Here is a 25,679-nt window from a genome sequence, read left to right on the forward strand (position 1 = left end):
AGGTCCCCTTTTCTAAAATTTCAGGTCCCTGTTACAGTTTTGTGGTTGTGACGATGCTTTTCTTCTGCCCCCAACTGCTCCCAAGCAGTAATAGTCCCTCACGGAAAATCTGATTCATTCCTGCATGCAAATGCTTTGATTGAAAACACACCGCTGGTATTCCTCCTTATGTTTCCCAGCTCGGATGACAGAACTATTAGTTGCTAATTAGCAAAACCTGAGGAATTTGCTTAAAGAAAAGAAACTGAATTTTTAATTGCTTGCATTTATTTATTTTCCGCAGAAAGCTGATGGGCCGAGCCCACTTGCATTCTTGTGTGCTAAAAAAAAAAAAAATGTAATGTTTTTCTACCTGTCTGTCTTTATATTAGGTGACTTTCTACCCCCCTTAGAAATACATCTTCTAAGCGAGTGGAAGAGAAGATGAGTATTTTACATATTTAATAGGTGCACCTGCTCACATTTCTCTTACTGTTGGAGTGTCATCTGGAGACTGTGAGAGACAAAAATGCCTACGGGGCACAAATGAACAGTTTGGGGTCAACCAGACAGCACAGGCAGTGACAGTTGCCCAAGCACACGGTTCCATTCGCATCTAGTTGATGAACCAATCAGGAATGTTTTAGTGTCTTGGTTTTTCTTCTCTTTCCTTTTCTTTCCTTTTCTTTTCTTTTCTCTTTTTTTTTTTTAGTTGGAAATTACACTGTTTAGTCAGAAGGACTGATGTCACGTGATACTTTGGGGGCTTTGCTAGGTACGTTGCTTCCTTCACTGATAGTCTTGAGCTGTAGGGGGATCTGGAGTGGGGAGGTGCAGACAATCTATGAACCTTTGCAGAACTCATATTTGTGAGCTTAAGAATAGTTCCATGATTGGGGCGTGCCTGGGTGGCTCAGTCAGTCAAGTGACCGACTTCAGCTCAGGTCATGATCTCACAGTTCGTGGGTTTGAGCCCCACGTTGGGCTCTATGCTGACAGCTCAGAGCCTGGAGCCTGCTTGGGATTCCGTGTCTCCCTCTTTCTCTGTCCCACCCCTGATTGTGCTCTCTCTGTCTCAAAAATAAACAAGCATTAAAAAAAAAAGATTGAAAAAAGAATAGCTCTGTGATTATTCTTGGCTTTCTATTAGAAATTCAGTGTAACTTTCCAGGTTTTCTTTCAGTAGTCCAGAGGTAACTACGTTTAAGGATTGGAAACTGTGAGCCACTTCCGTAGATTTTTAAAGAGCTGTTGCCTTAAGTGGTGGAAGTCTAGGGATGATTCCTAGGGTTCCAGATTGATGCTTGCCAGTGAATCTTGACTACTCTTGTACCTGATATGACTGTGATTCTACGTATCAGTCTTGGGAGGTAGCCTGCAAAACTGGGAACCAGCAGTGAGAAAAGCATGTAGCGTTTAGAAAAATACATTTGGCTTTATTCGTTGAATTTTGGGGTGCATTTATTGGAGGGGACCAGGGAAAAGCTTGAAGGCCATTCAGAAGGACAGACACAAAAGGCTAAGGGAGACCCTGTTCTAGGGAAAATCAGTTGGCCTTCGGTCTCACCCTGGCACAGACCCCAGACCAGAGGCCTCCAGGTCAGGCTCCCCGGCCACTACCTTGGCCACCCCGCTCACACCCTTGTTCCTCTTGGTGTCACTCTGTGCTTTCCTCCTGTCTTCAAGTTCTACTTGTTCTTCAGGGCCTATCTAGAGACCACTTCCTTTGAAAGGCTTTTTTAAGTTCCATTTCACAGAGATATTTCCCTTCCCTGACACCAAGTAGACCTATAATTCTCACCTCAGCACCTCACGGCTGTGTTCTGTGTTGTCTGTGTATGTTGGTCTTTAGAATGATGGGGTGGGTCGTCCAGGGATGGTCCCTCGTTCTTACAGCCACCAGAATTCCTGGGGCAGGGCTGAGAGGACTCCTCTGTGCCTCCGCAAGACAGAGAAGGGTGAGCCTTTCTGTTACCTGACCGGAGTCACAGCCCAGGTGAAGTTTGTCCCAAGCTTGCCACTCTGAAGTGGCCATTCGGCAACCTGAAGAGACTGATGCTTCGGCCTCTATTTTATTTTTAGTTCCTCTGTGTCACCTCTGATCCAAGCATAGTCACCCAGTCCTTTTTGAAAGTGGGCATTTATGCACACTCAGAGAATGTGTAAATTTCAAAACCAGCAAAAATATTTGCCTCCATGTACATATGGCACATGTAAGACTGCTAGGACTCTCACAGGAGGTGGATTGTGGTCCTTTGGAAGAAGTTGGCCGTTTGCTTACAGACTTGGATGAGGATCCTCTCTTCAGAACCGTGAGGTCAGCACGGGAGATCCGCCCGTCCCAAGTGTTTGATGCCCGTCTGAAATCGAACAGGTGTAGGAATTTTTTCTGTCAGTAAGGCGATCATGGTATTTGTGTCCCCTCTTCCAGATTTTACCGATTTGTTTTCCTTTCAATAATCTCTAGGCAGTTCATGATTTCAGTAACATCTTTCCAACTTGTTAGTGTCCAAATATGCGTGTAATCCATGTTAACAGGAGCCTCCGTCTACGAATCGGTTTGGGATTATAAACTCAGTCGTTTAAATATTCCATGTAATTATTTTCCTTCCCTAATTTGGCACCCACCCAATGCAGGCAGCACTTTTTTTTAGTTGCTTTATAGTTCTTTCCGTCCATCCCTCCCCCCAGCCTTTCTTCGAGTACAGCCTGAGAAACACAGGAACTCTTACCATTTCTCAGCCATCTGTGAACAGCTTTCTGTCCCATTTTCTAACGGAGGCAACATTACCCTTGGTCCCTCCTCCTTTTTCTTGTATAATTAAAGAATGTTACCTTTGATGTCTCTTGGAAGTTGTATCTCCTGTCCTGCTTCAGCTTTCTTGATGTTGTACCTATAAATTTGTGCGGTATCTTCATACTTCTTAGTGAAAGGGCTGGAGTTTTCTCTCTTTGTGCCTTTTACACTTTGATTTAATGTAGGGTAACTGATCTGGCATTTTATTGCTCCATCCTTCCTCTGTTCTGCTAGAGTTTGGATTCTTACAGTCCTCTTTGAAAAGTATCCAACTTCCTCAAATTGTTTAGCTTTTACATTTTGGTCTTTACATCGGGTCTCTCCTAAAATTAATTGTTCTTCTCTTCCTAATGTCTTCCCTTCCTTTTTGGGGGTCCAGGGGAACATTTTTGATTCATTCAGCTGTTGGTATCTTTTGTTCATCTGTTAGTCATTTGTTATTTCAGCGTGTGCTTACTAGTGGCGTCCTAAGGGATGAACGAAGGACTAGTGGCGTTAGAAAGGATGAACAAAGTTGCTGCTCCCATGGACCTTCAGGCTGGTGGGACATGGAGATAAGTAGATAAGCTCATACAAAAAAAACAACACAAAGAATGTGTCAGAAAGGCAGATGCAGGGTCCTCTGGGAGCGGGTAACAATATACCGGACCCAGACTTGAGGAGGGCTTCCTGGAGGAAGGGACATCTGAACTAATCCCTGTGGCAAAAAGGTAGAGAAGATCCTTTGCAAAGGAAATCCTGACCCCTGTGAGGACCTAGGGGGAGGGTGGCTGAAGGGCGGAGCTCAGGGAAAGGAGTGGTAGCAGACGGGCTCCTGGGGGGAGCACCTCTGCTTGATCCCTGGGGTGATCTCACCCCAGGACATGTAGTGTTTCATGGCTCTTGGGTATTTCAGCAGATCTTTGGATAACTGTGTTTCCCATTGCTAACCCAGAGTTTCTTTGTCTCTGAGAGTTTAATTCAGCTCCTCGCTGGGATTTGCAGGCTCAGGATTCCTGTCTGACAACCACCCTCCCGACTTCTGGCTGCGGCCCTTTCTTTCATTGGCCATCAAGCACGTGCTGCCTCCCTGGGTGATGTGGCCTGTCTTCCTCTGAAGACAACAAAATACTTTTTCTCAGACTCTGAGCTCTTCTGTGTTGGGTAACCCAGATAGCCACAATAGCTTTCTTTCTATTTTTAAGTTTATTTATTTATTTTGAGAGAGAGCGAGTGAGCATGTGTGTAAGCAGGGGACGAACAGAGAAGGGGAGGGGGAGAGAGAATCCCAAGCAGGCTCCAGTCTGTCAGCGCAGAGCCCGATGTGGGGCTCGATCTCATGAACTGTGAGATCATGACCTGAGCTGAAATCGAGAGCCTGTTGCTCGACCGAGTCAGCCACCCAGGCAACGCCCCCCCCCCCCCATGGTATCTTTCTTGATCTCCCAAGTACAAATCCCAAACACTGACAATAAAATGCAGCTTAATTTCTAATGAATTAAGAGTGTCTTGTATCAAGACTCATTGTAACTTCAAAATATATAATGTTCATGATTAAAAAAAAAACCCCAAAACCTTGAGTTTTATTTTCTTGGAAAACTGAAATCTAACATCAGTCAAACTGGAGAAAGTGCAAGGGACCTATGGTGAGGTTGGGGGCAGGGTCCTGAACTAAAGTGAAATTCAGCTGGAAAATCCAGTAGCTAATGCTGTTGGGGGGAAATGGGAACAAAGATCTCCAGTGGTGGCAAAAGCCAGCAATCCAGCCTGGACGGAGACGATCTTAGGAGAAGGTGGTGGGACCCCTGAGGAGGAGATGCGTGTCCTCCTCGGGGGCTGTGGGGCTAATCAGCAGACATTGTGCAGGTCAGAGGAAGCCTGCTCCGGGAAGCTGGGTGTTTACTTGTTCCCTGGAGGGGGCCCATATCTGCATCCTGATTGTGCTTATGACTCGTGAGGGGAATAAAAGGAGTTGCCTGTGTCCTAATTTAGAGACGATCAGACAAGTGTGCATGACGGAGGCTAGGAAGCAGCTTGCTTTTTTTTCAACTTGGTTTCATGGGATAAGCCTGTTTTCAAAGTCAGCAAGAATTCACGTGTCCTTCCCCATCCCTGTTTCTCCCTGTAAGTAAGGTGTGTCATCAAATGTCACTGCTGCCCTGCTCCCTGCCCATCTGGAATATGATGGATCGTACGCTTGGCTTCTGAGATCTCAGCCTGGCTCCACAAATCTGACCACATGGGTTGACCCTTTTGATCAAACATGCAATTTACTTTTATATTTAATGTATCTCTGGCTGCTGGATGCCTTTTCATGTACTATCTTTTATCGTTAATGATGCTTTGAATGTAGTCTGTGTATCACTTTGCTGTAAATTGACGATATAGAGAGAGAGTCGATGAGCAGCTGGAGGCACCTGAAAGCCTGTGAGGTTCCCGGCCCTTCTGAGCACCCCCCCTGGTGGACGGGCTTCAAGTCTTACTTGGGTACATGATGCTTGACGTTTATTCTCATTTCAAAAATCCTGTGCATTTTTTGAGAGTCTGCTATGAACCAGACACTGTCTAGGTCCTGAAGGGTTGAGCATTTGCCAAGATCAGTCAGGTTCTTATTCTTGTGGAGCCCACACCACAGCCAGAGGACTTGCACTAACTACCTGGGTAGAGATGTCATTGAGCCAGCACAGCTGGTGCTCTGAGCCCAATAATCGGGTGGTGTTGTGGGGAGAGGCTCAGGGCGTAGTAATGTGTCAGGCCTTGTTCAGAGGGGTCTTTGCAGTTGAGACCCAAATGACGAAAAGAAGCCAGCCATGGGAAGATCGAAGGGGAGAACATTCCACTTCAAGAGTGGAATTTGTGGGTTTGCTGTAGCTGTGTCCAGGAGGAAGAGAGAAGGCTGGTGTAATGACTTGGTGAGTGAGTGGGGCAGTGTAGGGGCAGGCAGGGGGACAGGGTTGGGGGAAATTGGGGGCCATTGGAAAGCCATGGGACGGTGTGACGTAACTGGGTTTTTTCTTGGGGAGTATTGCTCTGGCTGGTGTGTGGGGACATCATGAGAGAAGTGTAGAGTTAGGAAGTGACCCAGCAGGCTGTTACCGTGGCCTAGGTGGGAGGGAAATAGTCCTCCCGTCTTAGAAATTAGGGCGGGCAGATACTGAACTCTCCCTCCTTGTGCCACAACTTACGTCAGGGCGCTGAATTCATTTAATTCCCACAAAGATGTCATGATTTTCCCTGTTGACAGAGGAGGGAACTGAGGCCCATTAGGGCTAAGGAAGTTGCCCATTTTTCCATGGTTCAGAAGTGGCTGAGCCAAGATTTGAACCCACATCATTTGGCTCCAGAGCTCAAATTCTTAAACCGTGCTTTCAACATGGCAGTCCACAGCCACGCGAGGGCGCGACCAGGCGGGCAGTGGGTCATGCCCAACCTTACTGGGGGAGCTGGGGGACTCTACCAGAACCAGGTGGTGGTGCTGCCGGTGGTGACAGGCGAGGGTCTGGCATGCCCTTGGGAGGGTGTGCAGCCATTGATGAGCATGTCCCAGGCGGGGAGAGTGCAGGTGCTTCCCTCTGGTCGCTGTGCTCCAGGCCCTGCTACGTGGGAGGGAGAAGAAATTGCTTCTGAGGGATACTCTCCTGAAGAGTTAGAAGTTACCTGTGACCTAAGTACGGTCAGGCGTCCTGGTCCTCTCTGCGCCCTTCTGTTTTGGGGGAGAAGTGTGTTGGGAAACACTGCAGTCCCCACAGCAGGCCCCTATGTGGAGTATTTGCTGTGCTCAAGGTGCTAGGCTAAGGACTCAGTTTTTGCACAAACCCACTTGGCACGTGAGTTAACTGAGATTCAGAGGGATCTTGCTCCCGGTGCTAGTTGGAGTCTGGACTCCATGGCTGAGGGTTTGAGAGTGAGGGAGGGAGGCTCCACGACACTGCTCTTTACTTATCTTGTGAAACTTTGCCTTCCCCACCGTGTCCTGTTAACCCCCATACCTGCAGTGGCTTTTGGGAAATAGGCTGTCTGCTTGGACCACAGATCGAATCATCATGTGAACTTGATTCTGAAAAGCAGCCTGTATAAATAACTGGAGCTTTCACATATCAGAATAATGCAGTATCTGGCCCCACCCAGGCCCTGTCTGGGGACAGCCATCCCTTCCCTGTCCGTCTGTGTGACTACACGGGACCCTAGGGGAAGGAGTGGCAGAGAGAGAGCACCCTTTCATTTACATTTAGAATAACATTTATTTGCAGAGAGAGAGAGCGAGAGAGAGGGAACACAAGCCTGTTGCATCAAGAGGCATCATGCACAAGAGGCATCATGGTGTCCTGCTGACACGGGCAGTTCCTGGTCTCTGGGCTTGGGGGTCTCAGAAAAACTGTAAGGATCTTGGGAGAAGCAGTTAGCATGATTAAGGGGCTGGAGGAATGGTTTATGAGGAAAGATGAAAAGGCCTGACTATGAATCTCAGGGCCGGTGCAGGCTACAGAGACACGTGGCAACTCTCAAATCAGGAGACCCATGCCGAGGAGGGCGGAGACAGAACATCCCAGGGAGGCCATGGGATCCCCTGCTCTCAGGCACTGCTTATTTGACAGACTGATGTAAAACCCTGGACCCTACCTGGATAAAGCTGCTTTCAGGTACTGGATCTGCCCTGAGATCTATCTGGATCTGGTAATCAAATGCAAGTTGTAGCAGGACAGTAAGAAAAGTTAGCGTTGAGACCTCAGAGTAGCTGATCTCCTGAGATACTTCTAACTGCAGCAGTGTAAAACATAAGGCCAGCTGTTACCCGGCTTTTAGAGAAGGCAGAGGGACGGCTTCTTAAGTTATTGTTCGATTCCTCAACGTTCATTTAATGCCACACGCAGAAGAATTAAAAGGTATGACCCTCGCTCTTGATTTTTGGGTAGAGACCGTGCGAAACACACGCAAAGGATAAAGGAACCGATCAGCAAGTATCACGTGGCAGGTGAAGGGCACGACCCGGGTCTGTCAGGGGTGATTTCTGATTCCGAGAGGGTTTTACAATAGAGCTCTGACTGCATGGCAAATTTAAATCCAGTATGAAATTTCTCCTAATTAACATTTCCCTTCTTCCTTCCAAATATCAAATTTATGGACTCTAAGAAATTCACATAACACATGCCGATGCTGCATTTTCTTTCCGCTTGATCCGTTCCAGCTGTTAGTAACTTTCATGTCTGCCTTTCATTAATTTATGAGGGGCTCGGAGCTGCAATCTGAAATGCTCCCCTGAATTTTAGACCTTTTGGGGGCGAATTTCACATCAGTGGATAGTGACGCTTGCTCATATGTCAGCCAAGCATGTGCATTTATATCTCTCCAGTGCCCTTCCGGGGGCCCTTTGGGGACGTGTGATTGCAGGCTCTGGCCTGTGGCCTAAGGGGCACACAGTTAGGTTTTGTCATTGCTGATGTCACTGTGCCTCCCACCTGGTGGGTCCGACCTCAGTGTCCTTAGTGTAACTGGTCTGTCACACGGCTCCTGTCCTTAAAGTCTAAGCAACTCATAGGTAATAGATTTTCTGAGTTTTTATAGGCATGCCCTCTGACCCAGCGCAGGCAAAAGTTTCATTTGGCACTTTTGTGTATCATAGAGGCCACCAATGATTCTCTTTTCCTCTCTTTTTATGTCTTCTGCTGGTTCGCAGGGAACCGAGTTCAGGGCATGAAGCATACAGGTGCAACTTTTGGTCATTCACACTCCATTTTTCTTAACCATGAATCCTTTTCAAGCTTGCTTGTTTGAACTTGATATTTCATGTTGGTGGCCACATGGTCTCACCGTCCAGGGGCACAGCCACCACACAGAGGGAGGAACTGAGATAGCCCAGTCATGACAGAGGCGCTTGGGACTGTCTGCCCCACAGAGGAGAAGTTTGGAGACCTGCCTTATCATTCCTTCTTGTTAATCTGCCCTGATAGGATATTCCTAAAAAGTTCTTACTTTTTGGTAACCATGAAGCCTTGCTGCTTTGATGCCAGTCACCTGCTATTAGTCTTTGGATTTTCTGAAATCCTCTGTCATGATGAGCCACCAGGTGAGCATTACTTTAAGGCATGGATTTTTTATTTCTGCCGATTCAGGTCCCAAGTATTACGATTCCAGTTAGAAGTTCTATTAAACAGAGCTTGATATCGGAGATGTGGTTGGCCTCTCTTCTGAGAACAGTCGAGATCCTGCAGGGTGCTGACTTGGGGTGAATCCTGCCTCACGAATTCCCTCCGACGAAGAGTGTGGAGGGGACTCAGTGGGGTCGGGAACGAGACCCTGATTCAGTCTGGCCGAGAAGCTCTGTTTGGCTGCATGGTATGATTGAGTTTTGGAGTTAATGAACTTGGACACGTCGGCGGTATTCACGACTGTGTGTTCTATGCCGGCTTGTCCTTACTTAGCTGATAGTATCTGAGACCAAGGTAAAGTATTTATTTCAAAACACACACTCCATCTGAATGCCAGACTAGTTTCGCAAAGGGCCAAGGTAGAAATGAAAACATCCTGAGGAGCTATGTGTTCTTTTCCCTGTATACTCATGGCGTAGGTAATGTGCTTTTGTGTTTGGTTTGTATTTTTAAGTAATTTCTTTTTTTTTTTTAATAATTTTTTAACACTTATTTTTGAGAGAGAAAGTGAGCGTGAGTGGGGGAGGGGCAGAGAGAGGAAGACAGGATCCAAAGCAGGCTCTGTGCTCACAGCGCATGATGTGGGGCCTGAACTCATGAACCGCTAGATCGTGACCAGAGCCGAAGTCAAGAGTTGGCCGCTTAACCGGCTGAGCCACCCGGGGGCCCCCATAATTTCACTGTTTAAAGTAAAAGTTCCTAGGAGCGCCTGGGTGGTCAGTCGGTTGAGCGGACAACTTCGGCTCACGTCATGATCTCACGTCTCCTGAGTTCGAGCCCCGTGTCAGGCTCTGGGCTGACAGCTCAGAGCCTGGAGCCTGCTTGGAATTCTGTGTCTCCCTCTTCTCTCTGCCCCTCCCCTGCTTGCACTCTATCTCTCTCTCTCAAAAATATAAATAAACATAAAAAATTTTTTTGAAATAAATGTTTCTAACCACTTTTTTCTTTCTGAGATTAATATTGAAGATGGCCTTTTCGTGTTCTGAAATTGTAGGAGAGGCTTTGGCACTAGGGATAGCAGCGGGAAATGGTGATGACGCAGGGCATTAAAGCAGTTGATTGTTGATAAGGGGGTAAGTGAAGATACCTTGTGTTCTTTTAGAGCTCATTTTATTTGAAATAACTTTTAGGATCTTTTATAGCCTTGGCTAAAGGCTTTGCAAAACCTGTTAATGTTGGCTCATCTCTGTCAAATGATGTCACGTTGAGTCGCACCATCAGAGCTAATATTGAGATACTGCCAAAGTGAGATGACATTCGGAAGCTGTGAGCTTCCACTCCACTTAGGAATTGTGAGGGTTTTGCTAGGATTCCACTCCTGTCCTTGATGATATTCCAAACTGGCAAGCTGAGTCAGGTCTGAGCTGCATTGTCTCCCTGAAACTGATTAGTAAAAACTGAACAGGCAAAATGGATTTGTGAAAGATTTTTCATATATGATGATTATTTGATTACTCCAGTGTTAGTTTATTTTCCCTAGAAAAGATCCAGGTGAAACCTTGAAGTTCTCTTTGTAAAGTAAGCTTTTACTGTGTTTTCATTGAAATTGTATTTACAAGGGGCACATGCTCATTTCAACAAAGGGTAAAGTGCGTGAGAGCTTAGGACGGAGAGCTAAAGTCACCCCCATCCTTTCTCCTTCAACCCCAGTGGCAAGGACAGTTTTTGCTATTTCTGTTTTAGTTCTTTTGGTAGACAACCATCACAGCCCCACACTGTGCTTACACCTTTATTTCCTGACATACGGACTCTGGATGCTTTCACTCAGCACTATTTATCGACTCTCCAGTGGGAGAGGAAACCTCTAATCTTCCCACATTGTACCCTCATCTCTTTCAATATAGATAATATATTACTAATTATGTTTACTATTATTTCTCTAATGGTCGTTGTTTTTTTAAGTTTTTTTAATTTCAGAGAGAGAGAGAGAGAGAGCACGTGTGCATGAGAGTGGGGGAGGGGCAGAGATAGAGGGAGAGAGAGAATCCCAAGCAGGCTCTGCTCTGTCAGTGCAGAGCCCAAAGTGGGGGTTGATCTCACAAACCGTGAGGTTTCAAAAACTGTGAGATCCTGACCTTAGATGAAATCTGGAGTTGGATGCTTAGCTGACTGAGCCACCCAGGTGAGTATTTTTGTAAAGACTATCTTAAACCTCTATTTCTTCTTCTTCTTCTTCTTCTTCTTCTTCTTCTTCTTCTTCTTCTTCTCCTCCTCCTCCTCCTCCTCCTCCTCCTCCTCCTCCTCCTCCTTCTTCTTCTTCTTCTAATCAAGTTTTCATAGTAGTTTTTGATTTTCTAGTTCAAAGGTGAGGATATTAGGTGACCTTCCCCATCCCATCTTTTGGAGCCTAGCTTTTCCAGTGTTAATATCTCCCTGGAATCTTCCAGCCAGCATCACATCTGCCGTGTTTCTGTCCATAGGTTGACTTTAAAGGCTGGAAATCAGTTAAGCATCTGTAGCCTCACTTCTTTGTAGGGCTGGTGTGACCCAGCAGAGACGGGTTAGCATTAAGAACAAGTCGTCTGTCTGTTCTTACTTTCTCTTCATGGCTTGCATAGCTGCTGTGTTGCATTTTTGTAGCTGCTTTAGCTTTTCCTCTCTTACTTGTCTTTATAAACATCCTTCCTTTCCCCCTCGACCTCCTAACCTTATCATTTGCACCTAAGGGAGAGCCCCCATCTTTCCTGGGCACTTCATTCTCCCAAGAAGTCTGAACTGGGTGTCTCGGGACATCCCTTCATGGTCATCCACACTGAAACGACTATTTCTGGGGTCTTATGCCTTTGTCATTCTTTGTTTTATTTTACCATGGTGTAGCAAGTAACTTCCCACCAATGAGGAGGTAACACTTTCTGAGTCCTTGCATTGGTGAAGGTACCTTTATCCTGCCCTTGCTTTTGTGTGATAGTGTAGCTAGAATTCTGACTTAAAAAATCATCTCCCCTGAGATGTTGCAAGGCATTGCTGCCTTTTATATTAACATGCAAAGTTGTAGATGAGAAGTCTGATGCCCCTTTGATTTATATTCCTTTGTAGATGTTGATCTTTTTGCCCTTAGTGTCTGAAAACCCATCTCCAGATGCAGATATTTTAAATTTAACTTACTTTAATTTTCGTCTGTTTGCTTATCGGTTGGTAGACCACTCCAGTCTGAAGCTGCATTGTTTATCTCTGGGGATGTTTTATGTTCATTCTGTCTTTAATCATTGTACTGCCCTGTGTTCCCTGTTCATCTTTTCTGGATTCTGCTTACTTGACTGTTAGGCCTCTGGGGTTATTTTTCTGTGTCTCGTATCTTTTCCTTTCATATTCTCCCATCTGTTTGCTTCTGGTTCTGTGTTCTGGGAAATTTCCTTGAATTCATTTTCCAGTGCTTTTGGTGACCTTTTAATTTTAGTCATTACGTTTTCAATTTCTGAGAGCTCTTTACTTTTTTAAGCTTATTTATTTTGAGAGAGAGGGAGCACAAGAGGGACAGATAGAATTCCAAGCAGGCTTCTCACTGTCCACACAGAGCCCACTGTGGGGCTTGAACTCAAAAACTGTGAGATGGTGACCCGAGCTGAAACTTAAGAGTCAGACACTTAACCGACTGAGCCACCCAGGAGTTCCTCTGAGAGCTCTTTAAAAAAATACTCGATGGCTCCCTTTTTTGTAGCATGTTGCTCTGGCCTTTTGTATGTAATACTTCTTTACGATCCTCACAAGTTGCCCCTGGGGTTATGGTTTCCTGTTGCTCCTGTCCTCCCCTGGCCCCTCGTCCTCCTCTCATAAGCCTATCGATCCGAGGTGTCTATTCTCCCTGAGAGTGTGATGATGGAGGCTGGCCCGGGATCCCTCTGCTCAGGCTCAGGTGAGGAAGGAGGCTTCCTTTCCTCAGAGCGAACATCCTACCCGTGCATATCGATTGGTAGGATCTCCTTCCAGTGGATTTCCATTGGCAGGAAATGCAGCAGGGCCCTCCACATGCTAGGGTGCGGAGGGCTTGCTTCTGGGGAGCAGTGAGAACCAGTGTGCCTTGGGCACCTCCAGGGGTCCCAATCTGTGGGCTGACTGGAGGAAAGAGCTGGTGTGGCTCCCATGGCGAGTACGTTTCAGTGAGAGTGCTCCAGAATGTACACTCATTTCACTTTCCTGGGAGAGTCCGTTCAACTTTTTGAAGAAGAGGCATAATGACGTCGCTTGGGAAGATTCGGGCTACCTGTGCCCCCTGGTACCTTGGGGCGGGGGACAGGTCACATGACTGGCACAGGTGTTCCATGTAAAGGTCTATCTAGGCCAACACTTCCTGGTGAGCCAGCTGTTACCCTTGTCTTTGCCCTCTTAATATGCTAGGCTGCTGCTTCTCCACAGGCCGCAGCTGTAGTTCTAGTCTCAGCCCAGTGGTGTCTTGCAGAAATTAGCCAGGCTGCCTGGGTTCAAATCCTGGTTCTGCCAATTTCCACAATGTGATCATGGTCGAATTACTTCGCCTTTGCTAAGGAAGCCTTCACCTTCTCACCTCTACAATGGAAGTTACAATAGCACCTACTTCATAGGCTTGTTTTGAGGATTGAGTGATTTAATATAAAGTTTATAGAAGTTCCCAGCACAAAGTAAGTGCCCTGTAAACTTTATTCTTATTTATAAATATTTTTATTATTACTAAAGCATCTGCTTCCACCCTTGTATTTCAGATACCTCTTCAGAGGGAAAGGCAAGAGATGTATTGGCCCTGCCTGCCATCTTAAATTGGAAATGATAAATTAATTTTTTTTTTTTTTTTTGTATTTTTGGCCTATCTAAAGTCAGTTAAACTTAGGACCCAGGCCTGGCCCTGTCACCCTCTGACAGGGTGACATTGAGCAAGCACTGAACTCTGGTTTTATCATCTTTAAAAGGGGACAGTAGTGGTGACCCAGAGTGGGAGCAGAGTAAAGGAGAGAACACGCTAAAACCCCCAGCAAATCGGCTTCCCTCCCAGGGGCAGTTGTCCCGCATGGGCACAGTGGCTTCTGCCTTGTTCATGTGCCGGACTTCAGCCCCGAGGAAGGTACTCACTCACCAAGACGGTGTGACTCAGGGACTGTCCTCCCGTGTCCTTTCGATGCTCTTGGATCCTTCTTTATTACTTTCCTTACTTTTAGCTTTTAGAATGTATTTTATTCTCTGTGATTTTATTTGAGAAGCTCGAAAATAATGGAATTTAACCCTGAGAACTGGGAAAAGTTCTACTTAGATTAAAAAACTAGGTAAGGCAGTTGTGTTGTATTTTTATGGAATGAACATACCGTGATTCAATAGTATGATTTCCCAAAGGCAACTACCATCCCAGCCAACACGTATTTTAAAAGTCTTACTTTTTTTTTTCTCACTTGAAGAGCTAGTTACTCATTTCCTCAGAAAAGTTTCCCCTAGTTTATTTTCTTTACCCAAGTAGACCACCCTCCAAAAAAAGGCAGTCAATATGATGGTTCCATAGAAACTTGAATTAAATAGTTCAGCTCTGGCTAATGCATAACAATTGAAATGCGTGATATCCAAGCACCTGTCAGAGGCTCAACTCTTGCTGTTGGCTTAGGTCATGATCTCATGGTTTGTGGGATTGAGTCCTGCATTGGGCTGTGTGCTGACAGCATGGAGCCTGCTTGGATTCTCTCTCTCTCTCTCTCTCTCTCTCTCTCTCCCTCTCTCTTTCTGCCTCTCCCCCACTCATGCTCTCTCTGTCTCTCTCGAAATAAACATTTTTTTAAAAAATGCATATCATCAAATTATGTCCTCTTTATTAAAGTTTATTTATTTTGTGAGAGACAGAGACAGTGTGAGCAGGGGAGGGGCAGGGAGAGAGGGAGAGACAGAATCCAAGGCAGGCTCTGCGCTGCCAAGCACAGAGCCCGGTGCGGGGCTCGAACCCACAGAGCTGCGAGATCATGCATGGCCTGAGCCGAAACCAAGAGTCAGACACTTAACCAACTGAGCCACCTAGGCGCCCCTAATTACATCTTAAACTGAGCACCTATTTACCACAGATTTGCTGCATATGAAAGTTTTTCTCCTAACATCTTTGTATATGTTCCTATATATGTGTTTGTTTTTCTTAAAGTAGTTGGTTAATACGGCGTCTTTTGAATTTATTTTTTAACCTGGCCCACTTTAATGCCACCACACTATTGAAAAATCATCAACTTGGAGAGATCAGTGATATTGTACAAAACTGAACCTTGTTTTTTAAATTGGAAAACTTAGTTTCTGCTTGCCCGCCTCACATGGAGTAAATGTCAACGTGTTCCTTTTTTGAATTGAGCATCCCTGAAGAACGTGTCCGGGAGAAACGTCTCTGTTCCAGCTTGGACAGAGGAGTGGAAGGCAGTTTGTCTGCTCAGAGCCTGAGGGCCGCTGTCCACCTCTCGCAGAGCCCCCGGGCCCCTGTTGAAAAGGCTCCTCCTTACTCGTTGGGCCGCCTGCAATCGAACCATGTCAGGAACGGGAAGATAGGCTGTCAATCAGGGGACGAGACCGTGCTGTGCGGTTGGAGGCTGGTGAAAACTTGAAAAGCTGAAAATCCAAGCTGGAAGAGCTGGAATAGGCCTGGGGTTGGTGCGGCCCAGCCAGGTGTGGGGAGCATTCAGGAGGGGTGGCTGGAGCGAGACTGGCTCTGGGCAGCCCCTCGCCACTGGTTTCCTGCGGGGTCCTCACTCCTTTGGGCTGGAGGTGGTCCTAGAAGCCAGAGCCAAGCGTGCCGCGGCTTCCCAGCCCTGTTGGCTGACCCTCTTCTGAACAAATGGGTTATGGAGCCCAAGCCCCAAGAAGGCTACGGTGGCAATTTCCAAATTGCTGGTTCCGTTCCCACGACCTATGCGCTTTTCTGAAGTTTGAAAATACTATATAGACAGACGCAAGACTACAGTACGCTATGAGGTGGGGAGCTTATGTGACTTTTTTTCCCCAAATGTTTATCTATTTTTGAGAGAGAGAGGGAGAGAGTGCAAGTGGGAGAGGGGCAGAAAGAGAGGAGGACAGAAGATCTGAAGCAGGCTCTGCACTGACAGCACAAAGCCCGACGTGGGGCTCGAACTTGAGAGCCTCGAGATCATGACCTGAATTAAAGTTGGATGCTTAACCGACAGAGCCACCCAGGCGCCTCGCTTCTGCGATTCCTTGCAAAAGGAATGCTGTGTAGCTGATTTCGATTCTCTTTTTTCCCTTTGGCTACTGGGAAAGTCAGACTTGAATTGGTGGCTCCGCGATCCTAACCCTGTCGGGATCTGTGGTTGATCCCTGTCGAGATCAACTTTCTCTACGTCTTGACCGCATCTCGACTGTTCTCTGACTGGATTATTATTCCGTTAGCATTTTCTACCTTTTCGCATGAATTCTTTAATGCTGCCTGGAATCTCTAGTGAAATGAAACCAAATATTAATAAATACTACTCCTAATCAGTCCGTAAGGAGTGTTAGAATTTCACTAGATGTGAGAAAGAGTCACAGAAGTGAGTCTTATTGAAGCAATATGTGGAGAGAGACTTGTGTGACAGCGAAGTAGGTTGTTGAGAAATACGGTATTGAATGAATTTGGAGCTCGGCCTCGTTCCCTCCCCTTAAACGGCAGCCCTTTTCGCGGAAACCTACACACGGCCCTCCTCCCAGGGTGATTTGGAAATGTCAGATACTTCCAGCCTCTGAGAAAGGCCCCACAGGGAACTCGAGCAGGTTTTAAACTTTCCTCACCTGCAGTATTTGTGAGCATCAATTTTCCCTTTCCTATCAGCTTTTTGTAAATGTTTTTTAAAAAACTTTTTTTAATGCTTGTCTTCGAGAGAGGGAGAGAGACAGAGCATGAGTGAGGGGAGGAGCAGAGAGAGAGGGAGACACAGAATCCAAAGCGGGATCCAGGCTCCGAGCTGTCAGCACACAGCCCGACGTGGGGCTTGAACCCAAGAACCACAGAGAGAAAGACAGAGCATGCGTGGGGGGAGGGGCAGAGCGAGAGGGAAAGGGAGACACAGAATCCAAAGCGGGCTCCAGGCTCTGAGCTGTCAGCACAGAGCCCCATGTGGGGCTCAAACCCACGAACTGCGAGATCACGACGTGAGCCGAAGTCGGACGTTTAACCGACCGAGCCACCCAGGCACCCCTCCTATCAGCTTTTTTTGTTTGCTTGTTTGCTCTTAATCCTTTGGAGTGGAATCGGGTCGAGGGACATTTTCCTGTCGCCATCCTATTTCAAGTCCCAAAGTGCAGTGACTTGGTGAGCGTGCTTTAATATTGTAGAATTTGTGTTCCTCCCGTTCAAACACAGGATTATTAATTAAGTTCTGCAGGACCCTTTGCGTGTTCTTAAGTTATCACAGGCGAGCAGCCTCCGCGTCTTGGCGTCCAGCGCCATTGAGCCCCTTTGTAAAGCTCCTCCGCGTCAGTGCGGTCTAGTTCTACTCTCAAAAATAAGAGGCTTGTCTCCTGAGGACAGCTCCATATTACGGGCGGAGTATAATCCTTAACATTGTTTTTCTTTGCTTTCAAATGGCTGGGGACAGTGAGTCAGGAGTGAGAACTCCCTTTGTTTCATGTCGTGTGCATGGCAGGGGAAGAATGTAGCAGGGCAGAAAATGAAGAAAGACATAAAAGGATCTCAGCTCAAGGAGGTCAGATCCATCAGAGGCTTAGCGTTGCCTTCAAAGATGCCTGGGACAGGTGGCAGTTCAAGACAATCACAGCGGCCGCATCCGCTGGAGCCGAGATAAGGGATTCCTGCAGCAGCCTGCTATCTGGGGCCCGTTCGCTTTGATGTAACTCTGCTAGCAAGACTTTGGGGAGCAGGCGACTGCCTTCCTCCGCGATAGGCTGCTGTTGTTCAGTCTTTTAAGGTCTCATTACAGTGCTCCTTGAGGATTAATCCTCTTTAAGGTTTACATGGGATGGTTTTGTCCAGAGGCCCAGCCGGGGACCGTGGTGCCACCTGTATGTGGCTTGGCCGCAGCCCCTCGCCCACCCCCTCAGCCTTGCCTCTCCAGGCCGCTAGTATTTCCGCATCCTTTGCTTTCCTTCCTGGCGAGGGCCGGGTTTTGGCCGTGCTTCCGAGGCAGAGAGAACCATTAGCTCCAAATAGCCAGCTTCTGTTACTAATCCACTCTGATCTTTGCGGTTTTAATGTATACTTTTTCCCACTCTATTTTCACATCTTGTCTGTCTGATTTTAGGAAGAAATTATGATGCCGCTTGGCTCCAGAATGTGTCGGTGAGTTCCTTTGACAAAACACAGTTTTTAAGACGGGTTCTGTAGGTGCACCAAGGAGGACATCTGTTTGCATAAGTTGTGTACGTTTGGAACACTTCATTTAAAAGAAATGAATTCTTTGAAAGAACAGGACAAACTCTCATTCTATGAGATGCTCTGTTTTAAATAATCCCACTGGTGAGGAAAAGTGCAGATTTTTGTTTGGGACCCGTTTAATGCACCAAACAGCAACTCACTAAAATGATCTTTTGAATTCCAGAGATAAATTTTGTCCCGACAGTTGGAGCTTTTGGTGGAGCAAAGCAGTTCACACACCGTCAGGTGGCACTCGCAGGGGGCAAGGGGGACCTCTGGGGCATGTGTTTGACTGGTGACAAGTAGAGGAGTGATTTTTGGCCCCCGTGTTGCCACACTCAGCTTCCTGTCTATGGGGCTGGGCTGGTTCTGGGATTGGTGGTGGCCCTAAGTCAAGGCTTCAGGGTCACTTTGTTGGCTTTGACTACAAGGTAGTTTGCATCCAACTCACTGCCTCTCCCTGGCTCCCCTGGTGTCAGTCTGGTTCTTCGGGGGAGGGCACTTGGCTTGAAGCAGGCACCGTACCTGGCCACGTTCCCAGAGTAAGCATTGTCCACATGTGAATTTTGTGCAGTTCAGACTCTTTGAATTCGACGCAGTCTTTAAAATGACAGAAGAAAGCTCGGCTCCAGCAGTCGATTGAGCGAAGGAAAAAGATGTAGTCACATGGACCACCTGACATTGTAGAGAGAAGCACGTGCTTGACTTTGCAACTTCTGCAGGGGATTGTGGCTGTGTGTTTACACTGATGGAAATTTACCCAGTTATCAAAAGGAAAATGGAGGCTGGCTTTCTCCCCCCTACGAGTGAATGTGTAATGGAAGGCAGGATGGTGGCAGAAGGTGGTTTGGAGAGTCACACAGAGATTGATTGACTTTTATGGACCTCCAGAGCCTTGCCTTCGAGGGTGGCTCTTGAAATTGCAGCCTCGAAAGTGACCATGTGGTCCTCGTGTGGCCGTGGAGAATCCTGGACCTCACCCCAGAGCTCCAGAGTTAGAACCGCGTCTGGGATTCTTTTACTTGTTTATTTTTTAAATGTTAGCTTATTTTGAGAGAGAGAGAGAGCACATGAGTGAGCATGAGTGAGCCTGAGTGGGTGAGGGGCAGAGAGAGAATCTCAAGCAGGCTGCACACTGTGGAGCCCAACGTGGGGCTTGAACTCCAGAACCGTTCATGATGTGAGCCAAAATCAAGAGTCAGATGCTCAACCGACTGAGCCACCCAGGCGCCCCTGGGATCCTGTGCTTCTAACCAGTCTTTATACAACAGTGTGAGAACTATTGCTTTATGTTGAAGATCAGAATGTCAGTTCAATTCTTTAAATTCCTAATTGGTAATTATTCAGATCGTCTGTCTTAAAAAGGTCCTATAAATTTGGTCGACTGATTGTTACACATGATATCCCCATTTGAATTACATTTCATCTTTTTGATAGTTGCTTAAATATGAATTTGAGTCCTTATGAGGAAATCCACTTACTTTCCCTATGTGGTAAAGAAAGTTGGTTACCAAATTATTTGACACTGTGGAGAATTTTTATTTATTATTTCCTGAGTGCTGTGCCTAAAGTGAATTAGCAAGAGGCAGTAAGGATAATTTGTACAGTTTGTTTTGTGTGCCTGAATTTTTGTTTAGGGGATGGAAATGTAAACCCTTACAGGGCTTTTAATGCATGTATATTTAGATGTGTGTTACCAGCAAAAGCACAGACCTTACTAAATATGAAAACACTGTCATCTTCTGGAATAACCACCAAATTTACGAATTATTTTTCTGTTGTTAATGTTTTGGTGAAGACTTTGAATTGTTTTGAAGTAAAGTCTTATGGGGGTGTCTGGGTGGCTCAGCCAGTTAAGCATCTGATTCTTGATTTCGGCTCAAATCATGATCTCATGGTTTGTGAGTTCAAGCCTTGCATCAGGCTCTGTGCCGATAGTGTAGAGCCTGCTTGGGATTCTCTCTCTCCCTCCCTCTCTCTCTCTTTCTCTCTCTCTCTCAGAATAAATAAATAAACTTTAAAGTGAGGTTTTATTACTGAGATTATCAGATTCAGGATATAGAGATGTTGATTGGTCTCGATTATCTCCAGAAATGGGGAAATATAGCCATGACTGGTAAAACAAAACAAAACAAAAGTTGGCCTGGTCTGTCCAATAATCCATCAGAGTGGAAACTGTTAATTGAAGAGCTGATCAACACAAATTTCAGACATCCATATATAAAATAAACGCCATAATGGGCTTTGCCATTAGACTTTCCTTGATATGAATGCTAATGTTTTGTTAACATCTGTAATAAACACTATGAAACAGTAGAGGTGTGAGATAAAATAAGACGTTTGGAGTAGTTCAGTATTTGATAGCCAAATTTATCCTTCTGTCCATTTTGTTTGTAAGGTCTAAAAGCCACTTGTTTGTTCTAGTAAAAATCATTCCCTGTTCAATCATTTCTCACCCTGCTGCAGGTTCTAGGGAAACCTGATCATCAAAAAGTGTGATGTCTTTTCTGATTCGTCACTTGGTGCAGAGGGGATTAGAGAGCCTGGATTTGCTCAGCTCTTCCGAGGCTTGCCCTGAGGGACAGAGCAGGTCTTTGAAGCGCAGACATGGGCACAAGATGGGTCCCTGGTTGTGGGACACCTCATCGGTGTGAAGCATCTACCTCTCCTAAGGGAGTTAAGTTAGTACCACATGAAGGTTAGCGTTAACACTGCTGTTTGGTATATCTGAAAGTTGCTATGACACTGGATCCTGCAAGTTCTCATCACAACGAAAAATTTTTTTTTTGGAACTATATGAAGAGGCAGACATTAACTAAACCTATGCTGGTGATCACTTTGCCACATATGTATGTCAGCTTATTACGTTGTGCAGCTTAAACTTATCAGAGCTATAAGTCCGTTATATTTCAGTTAAACTGGAAAAAAAAAAAGAGCACTCTTGGCACAGAGCAGGTGTTTCTGGCTGCAGTGGTATCATTTTTGGCCAATTTCAGCGTATAGAGACCTTGTCATTCTTCTGAAGTAAAAATCATAGAAAATCTGATTTTACATGAACAGAGGTGATGGTTTTATAATTGGGAAAACTATGTAAAAGTCAGCATCTTCTCGATAAAACATTTTAAGTTAAGAAAAAAAAAAAAGACACTGTCTGATTTTCTTGCCTGGGTAAGTAATCACAGTTTGCATTTCGATATTCCTCCTTGGTTACTCATTGGTCTCCCTGTGACGACCTTAGTGAGGACTTCTCTGTGGTCGGGTATAAAGGTGCGGGGGGTGGGGGTGGGGGTGGCGGTCACGTGACCGCTTGGAACTTTTTTTATTTTAAGAACTGGGACGTATTAATTGCACATGTTAAATTTAAGAAAATCCAAGATGCCCTGCAGAGTTTTCAGCCTCTGGGGGAGGGAAGAGGTGCTCTCCTGCTTCTGTTTTTGGGTTCTGGTTTTACCCTGGTGACTAGACTTTTAAAAGGGCTGCAGCTAGTATTCAGTGAGTGCCTGTTGCCAACGTACTAGGCCCTGTCCAGGGGCTCACACCCACCTTCTGTGGGTGCGCTGATGGAGGAGGTAGGGAACTGAGTACCGCGCACCCCCTCAGGGAGTAAACCTGCAGACTGGAAGTCTCGCTGCCATCCACATCCTTAGGGGGCTTCAGACAGAAGGAAAGGCAGGAGGGGCCTCGGGAAATCCCAGATGGAGGCAGTATCTTCCACCACATGTACAAGTGCGTGGCGACTGACATTTGTTGGCTAAACTCGCATACACTGGTGTTTCATTTCTGTGTGAGGGAAGAGGATGAGATGCAATCTGGTTGCCACTATTTGCTGGGGTTTTTTTGTCCGTCCTGCCTTTATTGCTCTGAACTTCCTGCCCGTCTACCTGCCAGACCAGCAAGTCTCCAGGTGTGGTCCCGGGACCAACAGCTTCCAGGGAACTTGTTAGAAATGCAGATTCTGGGGCCCCGCCTCAGACCTGCTCAGTCAGAAGCTCTGGGCCTGGGGCCCAAAGAGCTATTTTAACACGTTCTCCGGATGAGGCTGATGCGTCAGTGAAGACCATCGTGTTCGAGTATGTTCTGGGTCCATCATTAGTACGGGGACCCTGAAGCAGGTGACAAGCTGCCATCAAAGTGGGGAGGGGGAGGGAATGTGCCCGTCTGGTGTCTTCCGACTTTCCCTCGCTGCCACATTAAAGCCCAAAGTAACTGGTCGGAGGGAGAATCGGAGACCGGAGGCAGTGCGCAGAGTATCTTTTTTTGTTGCTTAAGTCCTTCCCTTCTTAATGTATGATCCTCTGAGCCTGTTGTTTTTATCTCTTTGGAACGTGTACGTCTGGAGCAGTCGGGTTTGCAGGCTACCGTGCCAGAGCAAGCACAGAAATTCCGTAGGCGAAAATTGTTACTGGTTGCTCCCCCACTGTTGGATTCATGGAAACTTATGAATTAAAAAGAAAGTGAAGATTTACAGATAAAATCAGAACAACGGTCGAGAGCCATTTTTGCGCATCAGCGCCAAGTTAAAAGTATGGGGCCATAGCCACCGAGAGTACGTGTCCAATTTCAGTTTCTTTTTGACACTTTTTGAAATAACTGTTTTGGCCTCTTAATTTAAAGAAATGAGAAAAGCCAAACACTTTATTCCTCTCTGCAAGGCATCAAGGAGAGGGGGTAATAAACAGTACCTTGCTGATATATTTTAATAAATACTGGTTTACTGCATCCCACAACGGAAAGCAAATACATGCAATTACTTGCAAATTTCTTCAGTGTTTGTACTTATAAATCTCTGCCTAAACCTTCCCAGCTGGGAGTTCGGTTAGTCTTTCTGCTGTGGAACCAGGGCTTTGTTCTCATGTTCAGCCTCAGCACGGTCTGGAATAATTCAGAAACGTATTAGAGAGATTGCTGCTCCCAAAAGGCATAAGGAAATAACCTTCACTCCCGGCCTTAGGGAAATCAGCCCAATCAGGGTTCGGGCAGATTTCTCGATTAAACAAAGAACTAACTGTGCACAAATTGCACCTTGACAATTTGTAAGGAGTCCACCTTAGAAATGTCTTGCAGATGGAAAGCTGATATTTTTTAATCAGGGCAGCGGGGCTGCTAAAGTCAAGATGTCGCCAGCGTTTTCCACCGCTCCACAATTAGCATCCCCCCAAATTAAATTTAAAGTTGAGTTCATGAGCAGTCCTCAGCTTTGGACCCACTGCCCTCAGTTGAGGGACACAGATGGAAACAACTCCCTCTGTCAGTGCGGTGGTTCAGGGTGTGTGTGTGTGGGGGGGGGGGGTGTGAGTGTGTATGACCCAGTTCATCTGGAACACATCCCAGGAAGCTTTGGGCTGTCCATTTTTATTTCAGCAGATTTCATATTGGGAACCAAAAAGGGGCTAGAAAGTTACTCCGCTTAATGTTGTTGTGGCTTTATATGCTCCTAGTCAAATTGTTTAGAAATCAAAATCAGGCCCCCGTGTCGCTGTGAAACATTATTTAGAGTTGGCCTTTTTGGAAAGATTTCCTAGATTTCTGCTGATGGTAAGAGATACTAGTGGCAAACCACACCCTTATGGAATTCGTAGAGAAGCGACCAGATTTTTAGGTGGGAAATGTGAGATATTGGAAGCCATGTTAGTTTTACGTCCATCCTATTTCAGTGTTTTGTGCTTTAATGCAGCAAAGAGACCCACGGTTAGGTGGAAACTGATAGGCATTCTGAAGCCACCGAGCCCTTGGGAAGAAGCTCCCAAACCCCTGTAGTGAATTCCAGAAGAGAGCGGCCATTACGCTGACCTCATACTGGCCATTCGAGATGGCCCACGTCCTTGGCCTTGTGGAACCACCATGGATGCTATGCTGGTCACTGTGGCTCACCTGGTTCAGAGTTCCGAGTTTTAGTTTTGTGAAAAGAAACTACAAGTCAACGGTCCCACGGAAACTCTTAAGGTTCTTCATGTGAATCAGGAACCAGTCTGAGAAAAACACGAGTTTGGACTCTTCCTGACTTAAAAATAGTTTTCCTCAAATATTCTTCCTGGTTTTCTTTTGATTACATAGAAATGCAGGCATTGGACAGATTCATCCACAAGGCCTCTTTTCCTAACAAAAGTATGAAGGCAAGACTCTTCATAGAACTTGGAAGACCAGGGTTCAAAGCTGCTTCTTGACTTGGCAGGCTGGTGTGAGGGCCACTCCCTCCCTCCCTCCCTCCCTCTCTCTGAGCCCATCCTTTGTTCCAGAGGGAGGTTGACACCCGCCCTGCCGGCCACACGACATGGACACTTGATCTAAGAGGGCAGATTGAAGGCCTCCGCTCTACCAGGAAAGGGATCACACGTTGGCTTTGGTGTTATTCTGCCTTTCAGAGTTTGGGGACTCTTTCAAAATGCTGGTTTTGCAGTTTCTACGTCCAAACAGTAGTCACTCAGCTTGTTTGGAACCACGTCCGCCCCCCTTCCTTGAGGGGCTCTTAAACTGTCCTGACAGTCTGTCATCCTATGTTAACCGTATCGGGCAAGTGAATTAAACTGGAGGTAACTTAGCGGCGGAACTCAGAAGGCAGCTGCGACTGGTGCCCGTAATAGCACTTAAACACCTGCCAGAGACTCGGGGGTATTCGATGGCTCATGCTTAGTCATGGCTTTGCTGCTTGCTGGCTCTGTGACCTTGGGCCGTTTGCTTGGTCTCCTCGAAACCTCAGGTTCAACGCCTGGAAACGGGGGAGAAGGTGTTGCCTTCCCAGACCTGTTGTGAGGAGGCAGACGGGCTCATCTGAACTGCCCCCCCGCCAGCCCACAGCGCTCCAAGACTCAACATTACAGGCAGTGGTAGCTATTTTGGAGCTCATGTGTTTAAAGAAAACACTTAAAAACACACATTGGTAGGTGAAAATCCCTGTGGATGTATCTCATGGTTATTAAGCTTTAGAGGGAATGAGAATATTTGCAAATCTGAGGCTGGTCTTTTGAGCTCTGTTATTTTTTTAAAAAATATCTGTGTTAAAGATCAGCTCATCCTTCCCTGTGTTTTGTGTGTGGAAGGACCTTCTGACGCACTAGCCTATGTAGCTGCACTCGCAGCCTGAGACAGCAGGCGTTGATGTTCCAGTGAGCGTTTAACAAACCACGTGCCTCGGAGCCCACTGCGGCCCACCGAATCCACCGTGGTGTGGGGGACAGGAAAGCCCCAACTTGGTTTTCTTTTCAGATGGCATATGAGTGGGACGCCTAGGTGGCTGAGTCGGTCAAGCGTCCGACTTCAGCTCAGGCCATGATCTCGCAGTTTGTGGGTTCGAGCCCCACCTCGGGCTCTGTGCTGACAGCTCAGAGCCTGGAGCCTGCTTCGGATTTTCCGTCTCCCTCTCTCTCTGCCCCTCCCCCCCACCTTAGAAATACAAAATAAACATTATAAAAAAATTTTTTTTAATGGCATATGAGTCTACACCAGATCCACAGCCATTACTTTAATGGTGCCTGGGTGGCTCAGTCAGTTA

The 25,679-nt window shown here is 46.4% G+C and overlaps 1 protein-coding gene across 2 annotated transcripts in view; it reads left to right on the plus strand.

Annotated features, from left to right (window-relative positions):
• GLI3 (GLI family zinc finger 3) overlaps window positions 1–25,679 on the plus strand; it is a 281,557-nt gene that overhangs the window by 93,373 nt on the left and 162,505 nt on the right. The window lies entirely within an intron of this gene.

Source organism: Lynx canadensis, chromosome A2 (genome assembly GCF_007474595.2).
Source record: "Lynx canadensis isolate LIC74 chromosome A2, mLynCan4.pri.v2, whole genome shotgun sequence".
Taxonomy (NCBI): domain Eukaryota; kingdom Metazoa; phylum Chordata; class Mammalia; order Carnivora; family Felidae; genus Lynx; species Lynx canadensis.